General features: G+C 46.9%; 1 long non-coding RNA gene across 1 annotated transcript; it reads right to left on the reverse strand.

Annotated features, from left to right (window-relative positions):
* Nucleotides 1–21,010: 21,010 nt before the first annotated feature.
* Nucleotides 21,011–23,950, reverse strand: LOC142930962 (uncharacterized). The gene is made up of 4 exons (XR_012946959.1): nt 23,506–23,950; nt 22,848–23,020; nt 22,090–22,454; nt 21,011–21,438 (listed from the first exon to the last, which is right to left on the reverse strand). It is a non-coding gene; the product is annotated as an uncharacterized LOC142930962 (long non-coding RNA).
* Nucleotides 23,951–25,096: the final 1,146 nt, after the last annotated feature.

The raw sequence follows: 25,096 nt of genomic DNA on the forward strand, positions 1-25,096 counted from the left end.
GGATTGTGTAGTCGGAGTAGCCATTAGCCCTGAGAGCCTGGTGTACGTGCTTGAGTTCACTGGTAATGTGTTCCTGGTCGGAAATGCATTGGGTTCTATGGTATAGAGTCTTGATGAGGGAGTTCTTCTGGGATGGATGGTGGTGGGAATCCGGTTTCAAGTAAGCATCTGTATGGGTAGCTTTCCTGTAGACAGAGTGGCTCATTGAACCATCATGTCTTCTTTTAATTAAGACATCCAAAAATGGTAGTTTGCCATCTTTTTCGACCTCCATGGTAAATCTGATGGCTGGGTGTATGGAATTGATGTGGTCGCGGAATTGGTCTAGAGCAGGCTGGCCATGTGGCCAGATGACAAAGGTGTCATCAACGTACCTCTTCCATAAGGTCGGGCGTAGAGTGGCAGTCTGGATGGCGTCAGTTTCAAATTTTTCCATGAATACGTTGGCTACAACCGGAGATAGGGGGGAGCCCATTGGGGTGCCCTCAGTTTGTTTGTAGAAAGTTCCATTCCAGGTGAAGTAAGTGTTGGTTAAGCAATGTCTCACCAGGGGGGGTACATCAGTATGCAGTCCTTGATGAACCAGGTCTTCAATGATAGTGATGGTGTCAGGTACCGGGACTTTGGTGAACAAGGACACCACATCAAAACTGACAAGCAGGTCGTTTGGGGACAGGGAAATGCCTTTGATTGTCGATACCAGGTGAGTAGAATTTAGTACCGCAGAGGTGGTTTTTCCAGTGAAAGGTCGCAGTATATCAGCAAGAAAACGTGCCAGTTTGTAGGTGGGGGAGCTGATAGTAGAGACGATGGGACGAAGGGGTGTATCTTCTTTGTGTATCTTTGGAAGGCCATATAATCTTGGCCATATAAAAATACAGGGTACTTGTATCCGTGTGTTGTTAACGTCGCAGTTACAGGAGACCCTGTGTGACTCGAGCAGTTGGTGTAAACTACGTGTCTTATTTGTACTCTGGTAGACTTTAGGAGTTGCTGTGAACTCTGTTGCTAGAATTTACTGGCCGAATAGATGTCGCTATTAACTCCCATGTATTGTTAGATACTCCAGTTGACTCGGTGTTGCTGTTAACTGCGTGTTGTTCGAATTCGCCAGTTGATCCTGGATGTTGCTGTTAATTGCGTTTGTTGTTGATGTCGCCTCGTATCAATGGGAGACGTTTGTTGTCCTCCCTGCACCAATGCCAGTTCACTCCCCTCCAGGACTCTCACCGCCTCTCTTCACATCTTCATTTTTTCGGGAACGCCTGCCGGGAGCCTCCCCTGCATCACGGAGAAGTGTGCAACCGCGGGTCGCACTGGGATGAAAAGTGGAACACTCCTGACCCACATGCCGGCCGCTCAATATAGGACCACAGAGCTTGAGCAATTGTTGGCACTGGTTCTGGCTATTTTGCCCGCTTGTCTGTGTATTATCATGCCTCCACGCGAAAACTGCATGTGTTACAAATTCTACCACGTTTATAGATGGAATTTTCATGCAAGATGCTAAATACATGCAGAATATTATTTTTAAGATGTGGAGGGACACACACACACGTGGAAATGCAAGCATCAAGATTTGAGGACACAGATAGTGACCAGTGAATAAATTAAGAGAACAGCCGCCATTGAGTGATGTGACCGTAGCAGCTGTGCCAGGCTAGGTGCATTTTGAGATTATGGAACACAGAGTCACCCACATGGAGATATGCAGACATGTGCTTGGCACAGAGGCACATGAAAACGAATGGTTCTTCAGAAATATTATCTGGCGGGCTACAAAAAGTTAGCGACGGAATATCACGTGCCACGCGTACATGTTACGTCACGTGACTTATTTACGTCATAACGTCAGCTATGTGACAGCTAATCACCATAGTTTGTCTCCAACTCTCATCCCTATCTCTTGTATATCACTTTTCATCTCACTAACCTGTATCTACAGGTTTCCACAGTTTATTCAGGTTTGGTTTGTGCGATTTCACGTATATGCGGCTTACCTATTTCTCCACAAAATTCGCTAAATGTCTTTTGAACTCACTCTATATGCCACTTTGCGGTCAGATGTGACACAACATTGCATGTGTACGTATATACTACTCGGCAGGACGCTGTCTTGTGCGGTTTCACTTTGTGTGCCCTTTTTTTGGGAACTTATCCACCGCATAAAGTGAGGGAAACCTGTATTTATACCTCGGCAGGCCACTACAAAAGCCTTCACGGGCCAGATGTGCCAGTGGGAGAACCCTGTGTGATGACATGTGCTATAACGCATCGGTGACACACCGACACGCATGGTAACAATGCTACAGGGGGGCACGTGAAGACACAAGCAGACACGAAGTACCACTGACACAAAGCAACACTGTTGACACCGTTGACACTGAGACACACAAAGGCAAGCAGATGCATGTGCAGACACAAAGGCATACGTATACACAGGAACACACGTGAAAATGCACGGAACCGTGATCTATGATCTAAAGGAAGACGCAGCATGCGTAGTGACACGGAGGGACATGAGGACATGCGGGGAACTAACCGAGAGAAGGTGGGACATTACAGAGACATGTGAGTACACATTTAGACTTGCGGCGACCCACAGGGACACACAAGGACACGTGTGGTAAACATTTAGATATGCAAGGTCCGACGAGGACACAAAAGACACGTGAATGCACGTAGGGCGACATAGGTGATGGGAGAGGGATCTCCTACCGGCCACTGTGTCCCTGCATGTACGTCATGCCCCGTGCCGATCCTCTGAAGACTGTACGACCACCTTGCCCCCGCCCGCACAACTTATGCTGCACAAACACACAACGGATACACGCAAATGTGTACTCAACATCAAACACACACCACACACAATGCGCGTTTATGCGCACAACAGACACCATGCACACGACACAAAAAGCACGCGGAGCACAAAGATTTAACACAATGCGCAATGCACTACACGACGTGTATCGTGGTAATGGTGGTGGGAATGAAGATGATGTTGACAGTGGTACCAATGAATGTGGTTATGATGGTGGTGACGGCATTAATGATGGTGTTAATGACGTTAAAGGTGAAGGCAACACTGGTTACAGAGATGATGGTAATGGTGTTGATGGTGACGGTAACGGTGATGGTGATGAATATGGTGGTTATGACAGTGATCATGGTAGCGGTGATTGGTGTTAAAAGTAGTGGAGATAATACTTTAGTTGTAGGGGTGATGGTTGTGTTATTGATGGTGATGGTGATGACAATGATAGTGGTGATGATGGTGATGAATATGGGAGTTATGATAGTGATGTTGGTAGCAGTGATTTTCATGATGGTGATGATGGTAGCTGTAATGGTGTTGATGGTAGTGGTGATGGTGATAAAACTGTAATATTAGGGGTGGTGATGGTGTGATGACAATGGTAGTGGTGGTTATGACGGCGACGATGATGATAGCGGTGATGTGAAGTACGTACGCACCTTGTCCTGCCGAGTCGTGTGTCTGTTCTGATCTCTTCCTCGAGAGCACCCGGCTGGAACAGAGAACAACTCGCTCACTCGCCCACTCAAACTCGCTCACATTGACCTTCACATACCCACCCTCACATTCACACATTGACCTTACCTGTAAAGATGTGTGTGTGTGTGCGTTTTTTTGAAGATGTGCGTTTTTCCCATGATGATGTACATGTGCGCGTGTCTGTGTACCTGTGAAGATGTGGATGTGCACGTATGTACTTGTGAAGATGTGTGTGTACCTGTGAAGATGTGAGCGTCGGCCTCCGTGTACTCGTGGGGGGTGAAGTCATCTGGCACGAGTGGTGGCGCTGGCGATGAGTCCGAGTCCGCGCGCTGCCTTTTCCCTCCGACCTCCGTGACCTCGGCTGCCCCCGGTGCCTCTCTACGTGTGGCACCCTGCCCATGGAAAGGGGTAAGGGAGAGGCCGAACGAGAGAGAATGAAGGCAACACAGTGGGAGGGGGTGGGGAGGGGAGAGCGGCAGTGGGGAGGTATTCTGGTTTGTGTCGGATTTTTGTCTTTTCCCCCAATGTTATCCCCACGATGCTACCAGCATCAAGTCACGAGTCACAGGATAGGGTACCGATTCGTTAACCCTCGTCGAGTTATCACCAGCGCACCAGGGAAAGAAAAAACAGTTTATTTCATTATTATTTACTCCTTACCTTATGCGATTCCCTGTGCACTTTTTTTCATGCGGTTGCAATTTATTTTGCTCAGTCGGTGTAAGCCGCCGAGTTCGCGACGGGTTTCTTTTTACATTTTTATTGCTCTATGCCCATGTACCATTCGCATTCCGCTGTGATGCGCACCGATGCCTACTTTATTGACGGCAAAAATTTGCACGCCACGACGTAATTCGCTCAAACACATGCAGAATGTTCACAAGAATAACGCATCTGAATTCGTATGCAATTTTGTAAGCAATGTCTTACCCCAACACAGGCTGGTGTTCAGATGGAATGGGAAAGGGCAGCAGTGAGTGGGGAGGGGGTGGGTGGGTGGGGACTTAAGGGCACCAGGAGGGGCCGGGTCCCACGAAGCCCAGTCACAAACGCAAGGCCCGGGGGTGCAGGTCCTGCAACAGGTTCCCAGTTCATACTCTTTGGTTCTATTCGGTCACGTAGGTAAAAAATAAAACAACAAAAATCACGACGTTTCAGCCACAACACAAGCGGCCGAAACGTCGTGATTTTTGTTTTATTTTTTACCTACGTGACTACCGAATAGAACCAAAGAGTATGGATCCTTGCAGTCACGAAAGCTTTAAATCTAGGTTCCCAGTTCCCCCATTGGCCGTGGAAACGCCGGAGCGCGAGTGAGCGGGGCGCACCTGTTTCTGCTCTCGCACAGTCGGTACGGCGACCGGCTCCTCTTGAGGGCGCTCCACCTTCATCTTCTTCTCCGCTGCAGACACCGGGATCCGTCACTCATGGCGCGTGCGTGCAGTAGTGTGCTGGTTAATGCACTGCAAACCCAGTGACCTGATTTCAATTCCCGCTTGCGATCAACAGCAATGGCAAATATTTGATCAAGTCCTGGGCCTCCCCGAGGTCGACCGAGCCTTAAATGAGTACCGGGCACGATGTGTAATCATCAGTGCTGGGGAAACAAAGGCAGCCGAGCCTGGTGTTGACTACCCACCCCTCGTGTAATCCTGGATCTTCAGAGACGCTTGCTAACAATACTTGCCCCAAGTCTGTTAAAGGTGATACGATTTTTGTCGTGTGTGTGTGTGCGTGAGCAACGCCTCGACTTCTGTACTTGTCTGCATGTGTGTGTGTGTGCACATGCACGTGCAAGTGTTTGTGACTGCTGGATTAGTGCATGTCTCTGTGTTCATGGTGTGTGTGTGTGTGCCTTCACCGTATTTGGCTTTTGCAGGCTGTGCAGAGCTCTTCTTTGGTTTCTCTGGCGCTTTCATCAGTTTCCAGCGACTACAGATCTACAGAGACGGATGAGATAGCACTCAACGGGTTCTCATCACTCACTCAGTCAACTACTTAAACACTCATTCACTTACTCAGCCACTCAGGTACTCGTTCAACGATCCAACCACTCATGCACTCAACTGCACTCTCTCACCTACCCAAGCACTCACTCAACCATTCATTCACCCACTCATCTGCTCAAACATGCACTCAAATAACCACATTAATCACCAAACCACTAAAATTCCTCACTCAGCACCCATCCGCACAAGTGGTTTGTGAAATGGAATGATGGAGATAATGATGATGATGATGGAGATGATGATGTGAGCAAGATGTTAGCACACAATAATCACGTGTTACCTCAAAGACTTTTGAGTTAGGATCCCATTTCTTTTCTTGAAATGGCAGAGATTTCCCGTCACTGGATGGTAGATACTGCAAGCACAAGCACATGAACAGATGCACAAGCGAACTTTTTTTTATTTTCAATCACTTCCTCGAGTCCCCACGTCTTCATGTTTCCAGTATTTCTGCGTCAATGAAGACCGTTTTATCCAAATCCTAAGTGACCCCGTGTCACGTGTGACCCTGTGCTAATATTGTGTCTCTATGCCTCCTATCTGTCTCTCATTTACCATGCCTCCTGTGTGTTCCCCACGTCCCTAAGTCGCTTGTATCGCTGCATTGTCTTGGTGTCCTTGTAATTCCCGTGTCTCAAAGTCCATGTATCTCCTTGGCACTCAACTACCCCTGTGCCTCCACATGTCCCTGTCTCCCCATGTCTCACCATGCCAAAGGGGTTGACGAACGTCTGCAGGACACGCGCTGCCTTCATCTGGGACGTGGAGCTCTGAGCAGTGCGAGCCTCGTTCTGCTGCTCTTCGCTGTCCTGCACACCACAGCAGAGCGCAGAGCGCTACAGCACATCGCAGCGCACTACAGCAACATGACAGCAATTTCAGCACAGCTCAGAATGCGACAGCACACAAGAGAACGCACAGAACGCCCCAGCACATGGTGGCTAACACAGCAAACACAGCACGGTACAGAAAGCTACAGCACACGAGATCACACACAGTGCTTTCGCCAGCGGTGTGGGAGATGAGACATGGGTTGGTTGTGGTCGTGTGTGGATGTTGGGCTCACGTCAAACAGGGTGAGGACCGGGCGCGTGACAGGCACCGCCCTCCGTGCTCCCTCCACTGCACCACACAAAGACAAAAGTCAAAGATCCTCAATATAGCCTTGAAAAGACTTTTAGGGCAAGTGATGTTAGCGAGCATCTACGAAGGTCAGCACAGAACACGAAGGGGATGGGAGGACCAACACTACACCCAGCCACCTTTGTCTCCCCAGTGCTGATGCTTTACACGCACTGAGTACTCATTTAAGGCTGAATTAATCTAAGGGAGCCCCAGGACCGGTTTAGATATTCGTCACCGGTGTTGGCCATAAGCAGCAATCGAACTTGGGTCGCCAGGTTAATAGTGCAGCACGCTAACCAGCTAAACTACTGCTGTTCGTCGTGACCGGGAATGGAACTTATGCCATCAGGAACGTGCCACTACACTACCACTGCACAACCGCTCTCTAGCGACATACAGACATACGCTAGCACAGAAGATGCACAGAGATACAGACTGAACAATACACACGTGAACACACACACCCACACACGCGCAATAATATACAGGGCCACACACCTGTTGCAACCGCTGACACACAAGACATACGCATGCAGACAGGCAAATAAAGACACGTTAACACCTGTTTGACCACTAGTGGGCGGTATATACTCCGCTAAGGGACAGTCCTTTGGAACTACTGGTCGTAGGTTGGTTTCCTCAAGGTCCTTTCCCAGTCTGTTGGTCAGTAGTTGAGTGGTCCATATTTCTGCTGGACGCTTGGTTTCGTTCTTGATTGTCCGTGACAGGTCGTTGAGTTCTGTTATCATTTGAATTCCTGTAAAGTCTTCAACTTCTTCATCTTCTGGATCCCTATGCTGCTCCGGCATTGACTGTGCCCATATTTGTCGGGATTCAAGGTTCATGACGGGTTTAAGGCGATTCAGTAGTTCGATCCCAATGATCAGCTCTTTTCCTGGGTTCTGCACGACATATAGTGGATGGCTCATGTTGACTTTGTTGAACGTGAGCTTCATCATGACCTTGCCCAATGGCCGCATGTGGGTCCCTTCGCATCCTGAGTAGGTGAGCCTACTTGGCATCATCTGTAACGTTTCATTCTTCCTCTGGACGGCAGTCTGGAGTTCATCAAACATGTCTCTGGATATCATGGATATTTCTGCTCCCGTATCACAAAGGCCCTGGCTGGTCAGGGTGTCTTGCAGTATTACTTCCACGTGGACTCGTCCGACCGGTCCTACGGGAATTAATTCCCCCAGATGGTACCCTTTACCCTCTGGTACCACCTCGGTGACTGCTTTGGGGTTTCTTGAGTTTCTTATGTTCTCTTGGGCTATCTTTGCGTTGGGTGCGTCCTCTTCCTGTGTGTGTTCTGTTGGTATTCTTTTCTTGGCTGTTCGCATGGGAGTCTTCATACTCTCTTGATGTTCTCTTTCCATCCGAATATAGTGAGCGTATCGACTCCTGTTGGCTGCCTGTGGTCTATGCCCCATTGCTAGCGGAGGCGGCAGTGGGAGACGATATGGGGATTGGTTCGGTGGGCGTCGGCCTCCGCGGGGTAGGTATGATCCGTCATTCGCTCTCCATCCTCCATAGTTCCAAGATCAGCCCTCTTCTATATTCCAGGGCTGTGGGGGCCGTGGGTGCCAGGTCCCCCGTGACCAGTTGTCCGGCGTGTTGCTGCTGAGTTTTGATCCTCGTGGATTTGGCGCCCTCTCCTGGGGTGTTTCATGTTCGTTCCGGGTGGTTCTGTTATTATTCCCTGGAGACTCGTTTCCTTCCAGATTGAGACGATCTTTGTCTTTGGTGATGATGTGTGTTTTAGCTGTGCTAGTGGTTCTCCGTCCGTTCACCCAGGCCGTGTGGGCCTTGCTTTCAATCTGGCGCAAGGAGGCAGTCTCGGGGTCTAGCATCGTTCCTACTATCTTCACTATTTCAGGTCTTAGTGATTGGAAGAACATAACTTTTAATATCTTCCCTTCTTCCTGGGCGTTGTCCACGTCACCTGCGGAATTTGCTCTCTTGAGGCGTAGGAGATAATCTCGTGGGTCTTCGTCCGCACGCTGAGTCATCAATTTTTGCCGCGTTCAATCCTTCAGATAGTGTGGAGTATTCCCCAAATCTATTAACTACTGCTCGGCTTAATTGCTTAAAATCGCTCTTGACCCTATTTGGCAGGGATGTTACCCATGGTCTGGCGGTTTCATGTAAGCTCCTTGACAATAAACATGCTTTTTCTGCTGATTTACCCAGACCCCGGATCTTAGCCTCCTGTCCTACTGTAGCTATGTGGTTGTGTATATCCCTGGTTTTGTTGTGTGGATCGAAATAGGGAATTCTGACGAGCGCTTTGTCCATCAATTTCAGAGTCTTACTACTGAATGAGTATTCGGACAGTTGATCGTCGTCAGAGGCGTCAGATTCAGAGGATTTGTCACTCGAGCTGTCCCTGCCTTCGCTATCACTACTGTCATGTTTCCCGTGTCTGTGTCGTGGTCTCCCTCTGTCCGAGGATTCGTATCTGTCCCGTGGCTTGTGTCCCTTATTTCTCTTATGTGGGTCTTGTGATCCATGCCTGTGGGTTGGTGTGCGTGATCTCCTTGAGCTGTGTCTATGTGGTGAGTGTTTTTGTCCTTGACCTTCACGCCGTCTACTACGTGCGTGGTGGCTGCTAGGTGATGTGCTGTGTTTATGTTTGTCTGGTGCTACATGGTTGTCGGGATTCCTGTGTTTGTCATCTGTGGTGCGGGTGGTTTTGCGTTGGTAATTTTAATGTGTCGTGCGTTTCTCTGGTGAGCTGTCCCTTGTACCCGTGTTATGTTGGTCATGTTTGCTTGAGGTGCGTTTCTCTGGTGAGCTGTCTGAGCTATCTGCATCTGATGGGTCATGTTGGCGTGATGTACGCCTTCCTGGAAAGTGATCCCTGCTGTAGGTTCCACGTCGGTCATGCTTACGTGAGGTGCGTTTTCCAAGTGAGCTGTCTCTGTCATCTGCACCATGTCGGTCGCACTTGCGTAGCGTGCGTCTTTCTGGTGAGCTGACTGAGCTATCTGGAACTGGTTGGTCATGTTTGCGCGAGGTGCGCTTCTCCGGAGAGTAGTCCCTGCCATAGATTCCACGTCGGTCGTGCCTGCGTGGAAGGAGTCTACCAAGTGAGCCGTCTCTGTCATCTGCATCATGTCGGTCGTACTTGGGTAGCGTGCGTCTTTCTGGTGAGTTGTCTATGTCATGTTGCTCGTTTCGCCCCAGCTCCGCCCTTTGTCGCTCTATCAGTACAGAATACCCTGGTGACTTAGGGTTAATATTTTGCCTCTCTCTAACCTCGGGGTGGTCGGCCTCCTGTTTTCCTGTTTGTGTCCGTATTTCCCCTTCCCTCTCCTCGATTTGCGAGGGGGTTTCTTTATCAAAATCGTTTTGCATGGTAGCCATACTTTGTGTGGGATCTGGCCCTGGGCTACGTCCGCATGGCTCGGAGTGTGGTAAACTGTTACTCCCGTATGTGTTCTGTGTACCGACGTCTGGGGGTCCCGCTGGTGCATTCAGCGCCGACTCTTTTTCTCTCACGAGGGCGTGCAGACGCTCTACCTCCTCTATTAGGGACAGTTTCTCCTTCCTTTCCCTGTCAAATTTTTCCCCAGTCCATAATCTTTCTCCTCTGTCTGTCTGTGTGAGGAGATACGAGTCTAACCTTGCTATTTCTGCAATTTTTAAGTCACGTTTGGCTTTGCTACATTTCATCACATCCTTAAGTAGTTTCCTCCTATGTGCCTTAACATCTTCTATATGTCTCCCCTCCCATATGTCTTTCTGCTCTGTCTGCTCTCTAGCAGTCCGTCCAGTACGTTTTAACACAAATTCACGATATTGTTTTTCCATCGATTCTATCTCCTCCTCGGAGGTCCACTCTGTATCAGTGTTATGCGTTGGGATGTCACCCTCAGAACGTTGCGGGTCATGTGCCATCTCTATTATGTAGTGTAGTTAATAGACTTAAGAGTGTATCTTAACTCTAGCCTCTCATGTGTGGCGTGAGTTACTCTGGAATTCCCCTCAGAGCGCGCATAAAAACATTTGCATCACAGAATATGTTGGTTCGATTTGAGCAAATAATCTTACTCCCACTGTCTTTGTTATACACTGCTACTCTGGTATTTTCTTCAGAGTGCGTTTTTTGTTTGTTTTACACCGTTTACCGTCACAGGGCAATGTTAGTTCACAAAACCTTGATTAATACAACAGTGATTCGTTCCTTAATTTAAGCATAACCTGTCTGCGAGAGATCCCGGACGAGACCCCAATTTGTTGTATATGTGGGTGTGTGAAAATTGATGAAAAATAATGAAAATTAAATGAAATTCGAAATTTGCATACTTAATCCAAAATTATGTTAATTCGTGTAATTATGCATGTAACTATGCTAATTAGAGAGGTAATCGTATTAATTATACGAGTGGGTGTGGTTGTGTTAATGATAGCCTTTATGATAATCAGGTCCCGCCTCGTTGACGAGGTGGGGTTATCAATCAGGATAACGCAATCAATCGTGTGCAGTTACGCTAGTGTCAATTCGGCCTCGTTGTCTAACTTCGTATTATTGATCAGCATAATAGAATGATTCTCGCTTTAACACTCCCCGAGTCTTCATATTTTAGGTCCCAAGTTCATATCATTCGCTTTAAAGTTTAATGAGTGTGGATTGGTGTGTTTATAGTTTAGGTTCCCGAGTTCATATCTCATCGCAGGAAACAGATCTTATGCAAAAATTTCAGGAAAGAATCACACGAACACTACTGTATTAATCTATTTATTTTCTAATTAAACCTTAACTATAATATGTATGTGAACTCTCAATCTCAGAACTTCAACACGGTATCCACACGGTATCAAGACAGTATCATCAACGACTGTACGATTTCACTTTGATAACACATGGACCCCGCATAAAGCGATGGTTGTTAGTGAAAGAGAGTTATTAGAACATCCAAATGCTATACTTGAATCGTCCCCGCAGTATCGCACTCGTTATTGATCATAGATCATATGCAACCCTTATCACGTTGTTAGCACACTGGGTCACAGAACAGGTGATTATTCTGTAGAGTACGCGTGTATGTGCGGCGATTACGAACGAAAGGTACTTTAAAGATTATACGGCGGTAAGAAAAACAATTAAAACAGTTATTATTCTTAAAGGCACAAATCTCAACAGATACATCGGCATATTATCTGACTACATAATGGCTTGGAGTAAGGGCATGCGATGGTGTGCTCCTTTCCCCTGAAGATCTTACCTGATACCAAGTTTTAATTGATTGTGGACCAGATCGCCTAATGAGGATCTGGTGGGACACACCCTTCCCCACAAGAGCGTGGCTCTATGGAAGAAGGTGTCAAAAATCAATTCGTATTGATGGATCTGTTGAATATTTATGCGATTGAGAGTACAGCCCACTAAATTGTAAAGAGGACAACTATGGATATACTTATAACGACGGGTGGTTGTCACTCGGTCTCGATGTGACGCCTTCACAGCCACTGATGGCTGATAGACTTGAGTGTTGGCTTCTGGTTAAGGACCCGTGTATGTTTGAGTGACATGAATTGTTTTGAATAGTCAGTGTTCGGAGTCGATCTTTGTGTCAAACAGACGCCTGCTTGTCGTGTGGTGAGGGGGCGGTGCGCGTCAAACGTATAAGTCGATTCGGCGGTCACCGTGTTGAACGGATTCGGATGTCGTCGATAGGCTGCTGCAGTTCAGAACGCGGTCGGTAGATGGCGCCCACAGCTCGCTCGCAGCGTGCACGGTGGTTGAGTGTTGACCCGGGTGCGCACTCGGCTGGCGATGCACGGTGTGCACGCAGCCTCGTCGCCAAACAGCGACCCTCACCACCCCGGCGGCAGCAGAGACCTCCGCGTCGGCAGAGGCTGACCCACGCAGGGCGAGTTGAGCTGTCAAGCGGGTCTTGCCCGCCTGCAGATGAGATGGGGAGCCGCTCCGATGAGTCGAGCCCCCGATGGCCGGCTCCGGGGAGCCGATCGAACTCATCTGAGTTCCGATGAACTGCGGACGAGTCGAGCCGACCCGCTGGTCGCAGCTCGCTCCTGAGTCGACCCCCTGGTCGAACTGAGGTTTCAATGCTCAGGATCCTCTTTTTATGCCCAAAAATCCCTTCACTCGGATCCTGCCCACAAGGCGGGGTTTCTTTCGATTTTTGCTGTGTCAGGATTTGTCCGTATGTATCTGCGTCCGTGTGTGTGTCCGTACGTGTGTCAGTGTGTGTTCTTGTGTGGATCACCCACGGTATATTCCGTTGTCATACTCCTACCATAAAACCCACAAGTAAAACAATCAAATGTTATAAATTGTCTCGAAGGCGCCTCCCTGTCTGGGTGCACAACCTGGAGGGAGGGGCGATATTCCCTCCGACTTTCACCGACGCACAAAGAAATGGTTAAGGTTTGTAAAGTTAACATTTATGCCTCACAGTTTCACAGTTATTCTCTGTATGTAACCCAAGTTCTGGGTTAGCTTCCGTTGTGGTATTGTACTTAATGTCAAGGGAAGGTTTTTTCCCAAGCGTATACCCACTCCTACCCCGTGCTGCGGGGATACAAAGACGGCCGGAATCTCCCTTTCTCTCCAACCTTGGGTAAAACACCGCCCAAGTCATTATGCAGTTTATGTTTTGTATAAGCCTCGGTGAATGGTGCCAACACGAATGTTATGTAGGAAATAATGCACTGTGAATTTTTATTAAGCCTGGTGTTTTCGCTGAAATGCGTTGACACTCTAAGGTCCCGCCCTTATTCTCTCTTCAGTCTCTCTACACTCTTTGGCCCTCACTCTCTCTAGCGCGTGGTGGCCGCTGTTTTCGCTGACGCCGCCAATTCAAGGCCTCATTAATTTCCGTCACTCCGTGTAGGTGAGGGCGGGTTAGCCTTGGAGTCAGTTCTGGTTTTCGTCTGCCTCTCAGCACTTGGTCTGTGACCTCTGACCCCGGGATTTATCTAATTTGATGGCCTGTCTAGCCCCGGTTTGCTGTTGTTAGGTTGGTTGGTTGTTCCTGGCTTTTTGCCTACGTTTGCAGTTTGCTGCGCTTATTTTTCTTTCCTCTCCAACCTTATATCCACTCTGCTCATTATTCGCTCATGTCTGGGTTAGACATTCATGTTGACTTCGGAAAACCTGGTTGTTATAGGCTTTGGGTCAAGTCGTATAGAAATTATTAAAATATGAAAATAGATTTAATATTAAACCAATAGACGGGTGATGGTTACATTGACGTAGCTGGTGGCAGGGTTCAATTGAAGCGGGTGTGAAGATCAATAACTTTAGCCTACCCTGTCGTTAAATTCCGACTTCCAGTTACTTTAATAGTAATGTAGAACCAATCAGCTTTTTGACTGAATTATATCTAGGCTAATGCAAACTCCCAGTGACCCTGGCTTGGTGTTTATGTCAGCCCCTTGCAATCCGCTGTGCTCTGCTCTCTATCTGCTCCCTCTGACCCTGGGAGGGCTCTTAATGTCAAAATCGTGTTAGTGGGTCATGGTAAAGATAACCTCCACATGCCATGCGGAGGCCTGGTTTGGTGTTTTTATTTATTATAAAAAAACAATAGAAACATGTATCTATATGTATCGGAAAATTACCTGTTAACATTAAGATGGAAAAGGGGCCTAGATACAACAATGAGCACTTCCAGAATAGCCATGGTCCCGGACAAAACAGCGTGTGTACGCGATTGGCCAACCCCCGAAAGTTGGTGGGTGAATTGCGCAGTTTTGTCGAGTTTGTGTCCTATTACCGACAGTTCATTCCACAGTTTGTGACAATTGCAAAACCGCTCCGTGCTTTGACCGCTAAGAACCATAAGTTGAGAAGGGGGAGGAGGAAGAAGATGCGTTCGTTGCGCTGCGTGATCTCCTTTCCAATGCGCCTCCCCTTGACTATCCATATTTCTCCCTGCTATTCAAATTGGACACAGATGCTCGTGACACAGGCATAGGGACTGTCCTATCACAGATAAAGAAGAGGGTGGAAAGAGTGGTTGCGTATGGGAGCCACGTCCTGTCCACTGCATAGCAACGATACTGTGTGACCTGAAGGAAACTTTGGCTATGGTGTACTTTATACAGAAATTTAGGCCTTATCTTCATGGCAGGGACTTTGTAGTCCGCACGCACCATGCAGCCCTCCAGTTCTCTTTGAAAATTGACCAGCCTTCCGGCCAGCTTTCACACTGGCTGGAAATACTCCAAGAGTACTCATTCCGGGTAATTTACTGAAAAGGTCTGTGGCACTCTAATGCCGACGCATTGTCCCGCTTGCCGCTGAGTGAACATTGTGCATGTTCATCGGGCACGGGCCGATGTAGACCACCCTTGGCAGTGTCACCAAAGCTCGGGGTGACGTTGAGTGACGCAGAACCGGCCAAGGTGGTCACACCTGGGAACAACACGTTGGGTCTCACGCAGGCCGAGTGGGGACGGCTGCAGGTAGAGGATGTGCCATTGTTGAGCTTGCGGCGCCGCGCTGAGTTGAATCGCAAAGACCCTGCTCATTGGGGACTTCGCAGGTAGTCCCTCAGAAGGACTTTTGATGAGGTGGGACGAGGGGCTGCAGCGTCACGGCATGGTGGTTCCCACTTGCCTGCAGGGTCGGTTGATGCGGGTAGTACACGAAAATAAATTGTTACACCTCAGGGTTCCAAAAACGTTGCTATCTCTGCAGTGAGATTTCTATTGGCCGGGAATATCGAATGATGTATATCATCTGGTAAAGGGCTGCACTGATTGTGCACACCGAAAACCCCCGTTGAGAAAAGCCCAGCACCCGTTGCAGTCCATCACAGTGTTTTAATGAATTGGTTGCGCTTGACATTCTGGGACCTTTTGCAGCTACGATAAAAGGAAATACATGTATCCATTGCTGATGCATTTTTGCACGACTACGTAATGGATAAGGGAGCCCCTGAGCAGCTTCTTACAGACCAGGATCGAAATGTTTCGTCCAAGCTGCTGCGCGACATGTATTGATGCACTCGGCACTACGAAGATTAAAACAACCCCATACCATCCTCAAACAGATGGTATGGTAGAATGCCTCCATAGGACTTTGACATCAATGCTCTGTCAGGTGGTGAATGAGGCACAAACTGATTTGGATTTGCACGTGCCAAGGGTCTTGGCAGCATACAGGATGGCCCCACATGCCTCTATGGGATTTTCCTAATTTTCCTTATGTTCGGGCGGGAAAACGAACCCCCCCCCCATAGACACTCAGCTGGATATGACCTCGGGGAAAAAGGAGGCAGCCATCCCCGCACATCTGCAGGTTACGTTGGGATGCATGTCAGAATCAGCTAAGGAACGCACTGCCAAGGTGCAAGCTGCTTATGAAAAGATCGCGGAGCGGTGTGAGCACGTGCTTCCATGGGAATCGGGGACGGGGCATGGCTACACTCCCCACAAGTACCGCTGTGGACGTCCCCCAAGTTGCATCAGCCATGGCAAGGTCCTGTAGAGGTGGTAAAAATCAAACGGCCACAGTGTGTATGGATACAGGCAGGACGTCGCTGTTGGTTTGTTCACCCCTCGCGCCTGAAGCCATATGTTCATCTCCAGATAGACGACTCATGCCCAAGTCCTGTTCGGCCAGTGTCTGGTGTGTCCGGCGAGCCGAGGCAGTCGGCCACGAAAGTTGTGCCTCAGAGAAAAAGTGTTGTGCCGTCCACTGAAGTCCGGGGAATCAGCAGAATCCGCCATGTGGGAAAGACTGCCGGCTGGAGCCAGGTCAAATTCTTCCAAAGAGTCCAGGGATGAGCCTACCCCTTCTAGGCTTTTGTGCAATGCCCCAATGTCCGAAGAGGTGCAAGATGCCGCCCAAGGCAGTGGACCGGCGTCAAGAACCTGGTCAAAATGTGCAAAATTTTGATATCGGAGATCCCATGTTGTGTAATTAATATCAGAGTCGTGTGTGGGGGAGGTGTGCATCGGGCTATGCCTTCGGCAATGTATTGGTAATTGTCGTTATCCATCGAGTTGGTTCGGACCACCTGCAGTGCGTTGTTGTGCTAACTGCATCGGGATCATGATCGTCGTACGTCGGGTTATTTAAAAAAAATAACTCCTCTCATTGCGGATTGTTGTTCTTCCCGTATCACGTAGTTGATTTTTAAAAAGTATTAGCCGGGACGACTATCTTTTTAATGGGGGGGGGGTGACTTAGAGATAGTGTGCTGACTAGCGACCAGAAGTGGAAATTGCGGGTGTGAGAACAGTATGGGCAGAACGAAAGACAGATACATGGGAGCGACCACAAGGGGGAATATCTGGGCCAAGGGTCAGAGAGGGGATCCATCTGGGAGTTCCCAGAACCAGCTGGAGAGTTTGAGAAAGGGGGCGTGGCCAGGGTTGAGCCACAGCCACGCTGGGAAGATATAAGCGAGCGAGGAACTGGGTTCTGGGCTATCGTGAGGGGTCGGAGTCCTGGTCATTGTCGCTGTCATCTTCGTCGTCGCTGTCATCGCTTCGTCTTCATCGTCGCTAGATAGTCAGCCAGCTCTCTAGTCAAATGGGCGCCATAAAGCTAGACTGTTAGCGTTTTATTCCGTGCTACCGAGTCGTAGTCGTGTGAGTGTGAGGAAATAAAGGAGAAGCCTCTGCAGTTTATGTCTCCAGAGTCGTTCAACTACATACTTAACAATTCTAGATTTGAAGTTTTCGTGACTGCAAGGATCCATACTCTTTGGTTCTTTCGGTAAAGTCACGTAGGTAAAAAATTAATTAAAAATGAAACAAAAAATTAAAACAACTAAATAAACCACAACGTTTCAGAGGCAACACAAGCTTCCGTCATCAGGTGGAACAGCCACAGCAAAATTACTGTGGTGAGTAGAGACAGCTTTTTGTGACAAGAGATTATATAGGGTAAGAAGGGGGGAGGAGCCAGGGAGGATGGATTGGGACCCTGTTGACAACATGACAACAACCTCTGATAATTAATTGTCAACCAAATGTAAAGCTAACTTGATCGTTAAATTCAACCTCCTATCAAAGAAAAAACAGAACCACACATTAAAAAGTTAGATGTCAACAAAATTGTTATCAATCAGAGTAGCATCCCAATTTCTGACAATCTAAAATCGGTACAAGCTAAAGGGCTGAATTTCGCAGTTACCCCTAAACATACTCCAGTGGAGGATATGATCTCCCAGGTCGATGTAGCCCTCAAAGGCTTGGGACACATCCAAACAGATGTTGCTAGAGCTGAGATTGCCACTGTCCTCAAAAATGCTAAGAAACCCATTAGCAACATTAGCAAAAATGAGCGCTCTGAACTCGCAAATTTGAAAAAGAGGGATGACATAGTCATCCTCTCGGCCGACAAGGGAAATGCCACTGTGATCATGGATAAAACCACATACAACAACAAAATCCAGGACCTACTCAATGATAGCAGTTACTCCAAAATCAATAGAGATCCGATTAACAGTCTAACTACTAAAACTAACAAGATCATTACCAGTTCGACTTCCCAAATAAAACCAGTCAAACGGCTCTCCCTAAAACCCTCAGCTCCTAGACCACCCAGATTCTATGGTCTTCACAAGATCCATAAAGAAGGTACCCCACTGCGGCCCATCGTGTCCACGATCAACTCACCTACCTACAAACTAGCCCATTTTCTGTCAGATACTTTGCTTCCCTTTACTGGCAAGACCACTTCAGCAGTTCTTAATTCAACTCACTTGGTCTATCTAATTAAGGACATTTCACTGTCCCCTGATGATGTCCTCGTCAGCTTTGATGTGGTCTCTCTATTCACCAAGGTTCCAGTGCCTGACACCATAACAATAATTTAAGACTTAGTCCAACATGGATTGAACCCTGATATCCCTGCGCTGGTTAGGCATTGCCTCACCAACACGTACTTCACCTGGAATGGTACTTTCTTCAATCAAAATGAGGGTACCCCCATGGGTTACCCCTTGTCACCAGTGATAGCCAATGTTTTCATGGAGAAATTTCAAACAGACGCCATCCAGACATCCACCCTGTGTCCTTCCCTGTGGAAGAGATATGTGGATGACACTTTCGTCATTTGGCCACATGGCCTTCCAGCATTGAACCAATTTCTCGACCACATTAACTCCATACACCTATCCATCAAATTCACCATGGAAGTGGAGAAGGATGGCAAGCTAAAATTATTGGATGTTCTGTTTGAGAGGGAGTCCAATGGCTCTTTGGGACATTCTGTCTACAGGAAGGCCACCCACACAGACTCCTATCTGAAACCTGATTCCCACCACCGTCCGGCACAGAAGAATTCCCTCATCAAAACACTACACCATAGGGCCCACTGCATCTCTGACAAACACCACCTGGCCAATGAATTAGAACATGTACACCTGGCCCTTAAGATGAATGGATATTTGGACCGTACTATCCGCAGAGTTGTTTCTCCTACCATGGAGAAACAACCCCCTGAGATTCCGATCAAAACCATCACGTTACCATACATAGCAGGCGTTACCAAAAAGGTTTCCAAAATTCTAAACAAACACAAGATCCAGGTCCGATTCAGTACAATACACAAAATACGTGATCTAATCCCATCCGTAAAGAATGTCATTCCTGACTTACAGTACCCTGGTGTCTACAAACTGAGTTGCATTTGTGGTGATTGTTATATTGGGGAAACGAAGCAACGTATCTGACCGCATTCACGAGCACAAGTCAGATTTGAAACACGATAGGACAAATTCTTCTGCCGTGGCTGATCATTGCTACCAAAGTACTCTGCAAGCCATCTGGATACCACCAAAGATTTGTCCATGAATCCATCCAGATATACAAACATAGTCGTAACTTCAACCAAGAGGATGGTTTAAAATTGAGCATTCATTGGAAGGATGTTATTAATCAAGTAAAACTTTAGCTGCTTTAGAGTTTATATTCATATCCATATCTCCGGTCTTTTACTCCCAGCCTTACACACTACCATCACTAGGAAATTTGACGTGCAACGTTTCAATCGTGCAAAATTGTCCCCCATCCCACTCTCCCCCGCCCCCCGCCCTAATCCGTTGTACATGAGTACCATGCCCAGGAGCTTCAATAATCTCCGTCCCCCAACACTCACCCCCCTCCCTACCCTGCATCCGTCCTCCCTGGCTCCTCCCCCCTTCTTACCATATATAATCGCTTGTCACAAATAGCTCTCTCTACTCACCACAGTATATTTTACTGTGGCTGTTCATCCTGATGACGGAAGCTTGTGTTGCCTCCGAAACGTCGTGATTTGATTTAGTTGTTTTCATTGTTTTTTTACTTTTTACCAACGTGACTTTATCGAAGGAACCAGAGTATACTTAACAATATTAAAAATTTAATTCCCACTCACAACCAACATCAGTGATGATAATCTGAATATGTCCTGGGCCTCTCCTAGGTCAACTCGGCCTCAAATGAGTACCTGGTGCGGTGTGTGTAAACATCGCTACTGTTGAGTCAAAGGCGACCTTCATAAACGCTGTGAAGGCAGGCTATACAGGGGATCGTTGTCGTGTATGTTTTGTGTGAGTGCGCTTACATGCCCCCTTGTGTGTGAAATTGTTGGGATCCATTATGCGCCTTCCGACAAACAAGCCAGCATCATCGGGAATCAAGGCAAGTGAAGTTAAAACTGATTTTTCTTTCTATTTACCAACATTTATTTGGTATGTTATGTATAATATAGTATTTATTACAGTATAAAATGCAAATGTTCAATATTTTGTATGAGTTTAACAATGTTTCCCTTTTAAAAACGTCTTATAAACCGTTCGACTTATGAACAGGTGATAAGTCGAGGGCTGCCCATATATTTGACAATATTAAAACATTTAATCCCCCTCACCACTTCCCCCACAACAACAGACGAACTTAATAAGAGCGCGTCCGAACCGATGCAATCTCTTGCGGATGGTTGGTGATTGGGATTTGGGGACCTCAATAATTTTTTCTGCACTGTCCATGTCACTCTGTACCATGGCTTTCATTTGTTCAGCATCGTGAGGCTTAGAGTCTGCCTTAACCGTGCTCTCGGACTCCAGGAGAGGGTTAACAGTGTCGTCTGCGTTTATAGGCAGAGACAATATGGAGCCCATGCTCGTCTCGGCTCCATTTTGGGTCGCCTCATCGACTGCCTCAATTGAAATATGAAATTCCTCAATATCCAGAGGCTTGATGTCCGCATCAATTCTGGTCTCCGACTCTGGGAGGGGGTCAGCAATTGATGCTGTCGAAGACACAGCAGTGTTCACATCTTCCACCTGAATGCTGCATTTTGTGGTGGATGTTGAGCTAGTGGCTGTAGGCATCTCCACATCCAAAATGGTTCCGGCGCTTAATGCAACAGAAGCAGAAGCCAGGAAGGCGTCAGTCCTTGGCTCAATTAAGGGGACTGCAACGGCGGCTGGAGATGGAAGGAAAGTGGCAGTGGACACCTTAGTGGCCAAAATGGGAATTGCCACTCCGGAAGAGCTGCAGCAAACTGATTCGACTGGAATTTGGCCAGGAGAAGTAAGTTGTGGAATTGAGGGAAGGTGGCAAGGTGCTGGAGCCGGGATGAAGAAGTTGTTGGGGTCCGAATCCAGCCAGCATAATTGGTAGGGGTCCATTGTCTTGGAAGGGATGTTGTAGGGGTCCAGAATAGGGAAGGTCTTGGTTGCAGGAGCCAGATGGGAGTTGATCTTGCATGCTGGTGCCTGGTGAAGTCCAGGTGGTGGAGCTGGAGCTGCACTCATCCATGGGTGCTTGAGAGCACTTTTCAGAGTTAGACGGTCATTTGGGTTCCAGCTGAAAACAAAGAGACAAGTACCGATGAGAAGATCAGCAAAATATACATACCCAAATGACACATTATAGTGATACAATAAACTTACATCCACTTGATAAAGTATCTAAGGGTTTGCAGGTATGTGAATATAGGTATGGTAAGTCCACGCTCAAAGTGTGCGTACACAACGTGTTATCGCTAAAGTAAAGTTCTTCCATTCGGGAACGGGCTTTCTGAGCGGTTCATGACAAACAACTTTATTCAGCTGCATGGCTGAGCAGTATAGGAATTCTAGGTATATGCGCGGAATAATATAATGATATAGTACGTGGTGGCGTACCCTCATCACAGTTTTTTTTCTCGCCATGGGATGACTGCAAGCTAATTTTATAGTGAAAATGTGCAAATGTGCATGGTTTTTATTTGTTTATCTCTGTAATGTGTAAACGGTAATTCCTCACTAAATGCATTTTTTCTTAATACAGAACATCTACTAGCGCGTTAAATGAGGATACAGTACTGCATTTGCCCTTTCATTCTTTACCTAGTTTCTTCTGCAGAGATATGCAAGATAGCTGTACATTGCAAAGGGGATGCATATTCCCTTGTGATATAGAAATTGACTGGAATTTTGTTACAGTTGAGGGAAACTTAAAGAGTGGGACACTCACCATAGGATGGAGCTGATGAAGTCCAGGAACAATGGGTCTCTCGTTTTCAGAAACTTCTTGAGTCGGCAACACTTAGGGGTCTCCTGCAGACATTCCTTGGTCAGTTGCCCAAAGAAGTCTGCAGTGGGTACAATCGCAAACGATGTCATGCATTAAAATATTATTAATGTGCACAAGGCTGTGATGTACAACGAAGGCTGTGAAGGACGTGGGGAAACAACCCAACTTTCACGTCATTGTGCAGCCAGACGAGTGATGTTATAACACCTAATCGCATATTAAAATTAAAATTTGCAGTACTCACTGAAATACCGAGGACCGTCTGGTGCAGCGTGCAGCATCTCAAAGGGTGGTGTTCCCACAATCTGAAAATAAACGATACATTTGCTCTTATGTCACTGGCGAGTTAAGAGGCGTTTTCTGTACGTACTTACATACATGGTGTGTATCCTATTGATTGAATTATTCATTATTGAGTAATCACTTGATTTCACGTAATATGAAGCTGTTTAAAATTGAATTTGTACTCAAAGTCAAATGAGCATTGAGGCAGTGATCATAGCCTGGCTGCAGCCCTGAGTCAGTGGTAAAACTCCATTCATACGTCACAGGTGAATATATCTCTATGACAACCAATGTCGACTTCCCTAAAAAGTAGTACTCATTTTATCAACACTGTAGGGCTGAATAAACCCCAACCAGATTTGAACCCACAATCTTTCGCTAATAAATATACAAAATTATACAATTAATGTTACCTTTGTGAGGCCAGCGATCGCCTGAATCTTGCTGCTTATTGACATCAGTCGTTTGCCGACAGATATCTCAGCTAGTATGCACCCGGCAGCCCACATGTCAATTGATGTTCCAAACGGCTGGCCCAGCAAGACTTCGGGAGCGTTGTATCCGTGCGTCCCAAAGGAATAACCGGCTGGAGAAAAATAAAAAAATACAATATTGCTTAGGTGGCCTGTAGGAGTCATAGTTTCACTAAAAGAATCCCCAATGTGTTCGCACCCTGTCCTGCATGATATGTGATAGTTTTCAAGTTTCAAGTTTTCATTTATTAGGTATAGCCCTGTGAGCCATGCGGCTCTTAAGTCGGGTGCAACCGCAACAAACAAAATATGACAGGACGTGATTTTACACGGAAGTGGACATTCCCAATGCACGGTTGTGAATTGGAGGTTCTAAGGAGTTGTGAGCATTCCCTTAATACCTCGTGTGGAGCTACCATGCACAGGCATCACTGCGTGAGCTCTTGTGATATCTGCTATATTAATTTCACATCAGCATCGTTCACACAATTTGCATGAACGACGATATATAAAACACAAAATTATTCCAGATAACAGGATCTGTAGGAATATTTAGAAATGCGATGATGTGTATAAATGTATATAAAGTGTAACTTACGAAATTCAGATTCAAAAAAACTTCCTCCGAAGTCGGCCAATCGGATGGCTGCCGTGTGGTGATCTTTCACCAAGATGTTTTCCTGAAAAAATTAAGAAAACGGATGCATTATTTGTATTGTATTTAACCAAATGAGAGTCCATTAAGATGATTCCTGTCTGTATGGAAGAATGGCGTTCATTTTGTGCACTGTACATCTAACGTTATAAGTGTAAATGAATTATTTCTCGAGTCGGAAGCAGGGGGATCAAAAATTATCGTAAAGATGATCCAATACAACATCTTGTACTGAAGTTGGTCATGAAAACAAAACACTTATAATGGGAAGAATTGACATGGCGACTCTTCTCATCGGCGCGAACCGAGTTGTTCCGCAATTCAGGATGGTAAAAAAAGAAAAACCTGAATAATTACGTACAAGAATGAAAATAGGGTCACGGATAATTGGTGTTTCTGTGGACTCTACAGCTGCCATGGATAATGGGAGTCATAGGTAATATGATCACGGATAAGAGCTCTTCTGTATGAGGCAGCTGTGATGGGAATTCAACTGGCCACCACGTGGCAAAGAGCTACAGGTGCATGAGGCGCATACACTGCTCGATATGTTTAAAAGATCACCGTAAAGGTGCAGGCCTGCAATTATTTGCTCACCCCTCTACTTCCAGAAAGGCCTCCATCATTGAGTAGGTCGAGAGAGCTACTTAAATGGTTTTGGGATACTCGTATACACAGCCAAATGTCTCAAAAGTGGTCGGAGTACCCACACTTTACGCCACCACTTGTGACTTTGTGATGAACTGTGTTGTACTTATTTATCCTTCTGGGTGTATAGAGGTGGTGGGTGGGTGGGTGGTTGGAGAGTTGGGATTTCAGAACCTGTCCACTGTTGCAATTGCCAAGCCGGGAGATCAAATTGAATTGATTCCCTCTGGGTTTAAAGTCTAGTGTGCTACCCATGACACCATGGCAGCGTCCCTTAGACCTGCTTAATTCCTCTAAAAGAAATGTAATGATAAACCCTTACCAGCTTGAGGTCCCCATGGACTACGCCGTTCTTCTTCAGGAAGGCCAGCACTTCCATCAGGGATCGGGCGTATCTCTTGACGGAGGACAGAGTAAATGCTCCGTTCGATTTCACCACGTCTAAGAGGCTGCCCGCGCTGACAACGGAAAACGCACAACACAGAGTGCAGGATGGTTAATTAAACACAGCATCAAGCACAAAGGCACCAGCACATCCACACATGCACGGCAAGTCCTAGAACACTAAAGGTGAGGTAAGACATTCGAGGTGTAACAATGCATGGAATACGTGCTGACTGCAGATAGTTGTTTTCTTTTTTGCAAACTGGTTACGAAATGGTTAATGCATCTGCTTCTTAACAATGCAGTGTAGCATAGCTAAGGATTGAGCACTGATCGAGATGAAGCAGCTGCCAAGCTTGTAGTTTTACACATCCTGTAAGTGTCACGCTTGTAATGGACTTAGTGTTCTTACTTGATGTAGTCCAACACGAGATAATGGTAATCTCCCACGACGAAGTTTTCCTCAAGCCGGATGATGCTTTCGTGTCTCAACATCTTGAGG

The sequence above is a fragment of the Petromyzon marinus genome, chromosome 46 (genome assembly GCF_048934315.1).
Source record: "Petromyzon marinus isolate PM22_M1 ecotype Great Lakes invasive population chromosome 46, UKy_Petmar_22M1.pri1.0, whole genome shotgun sequence".
Taxonomy (NCBI): domain Eukaryota; kingdom Metazoa; phylum Chordata; class Hyperoartia; order Petromyzontiformes; family Petromyzontidae; genus Petromyzon; species Petromyzon marinus.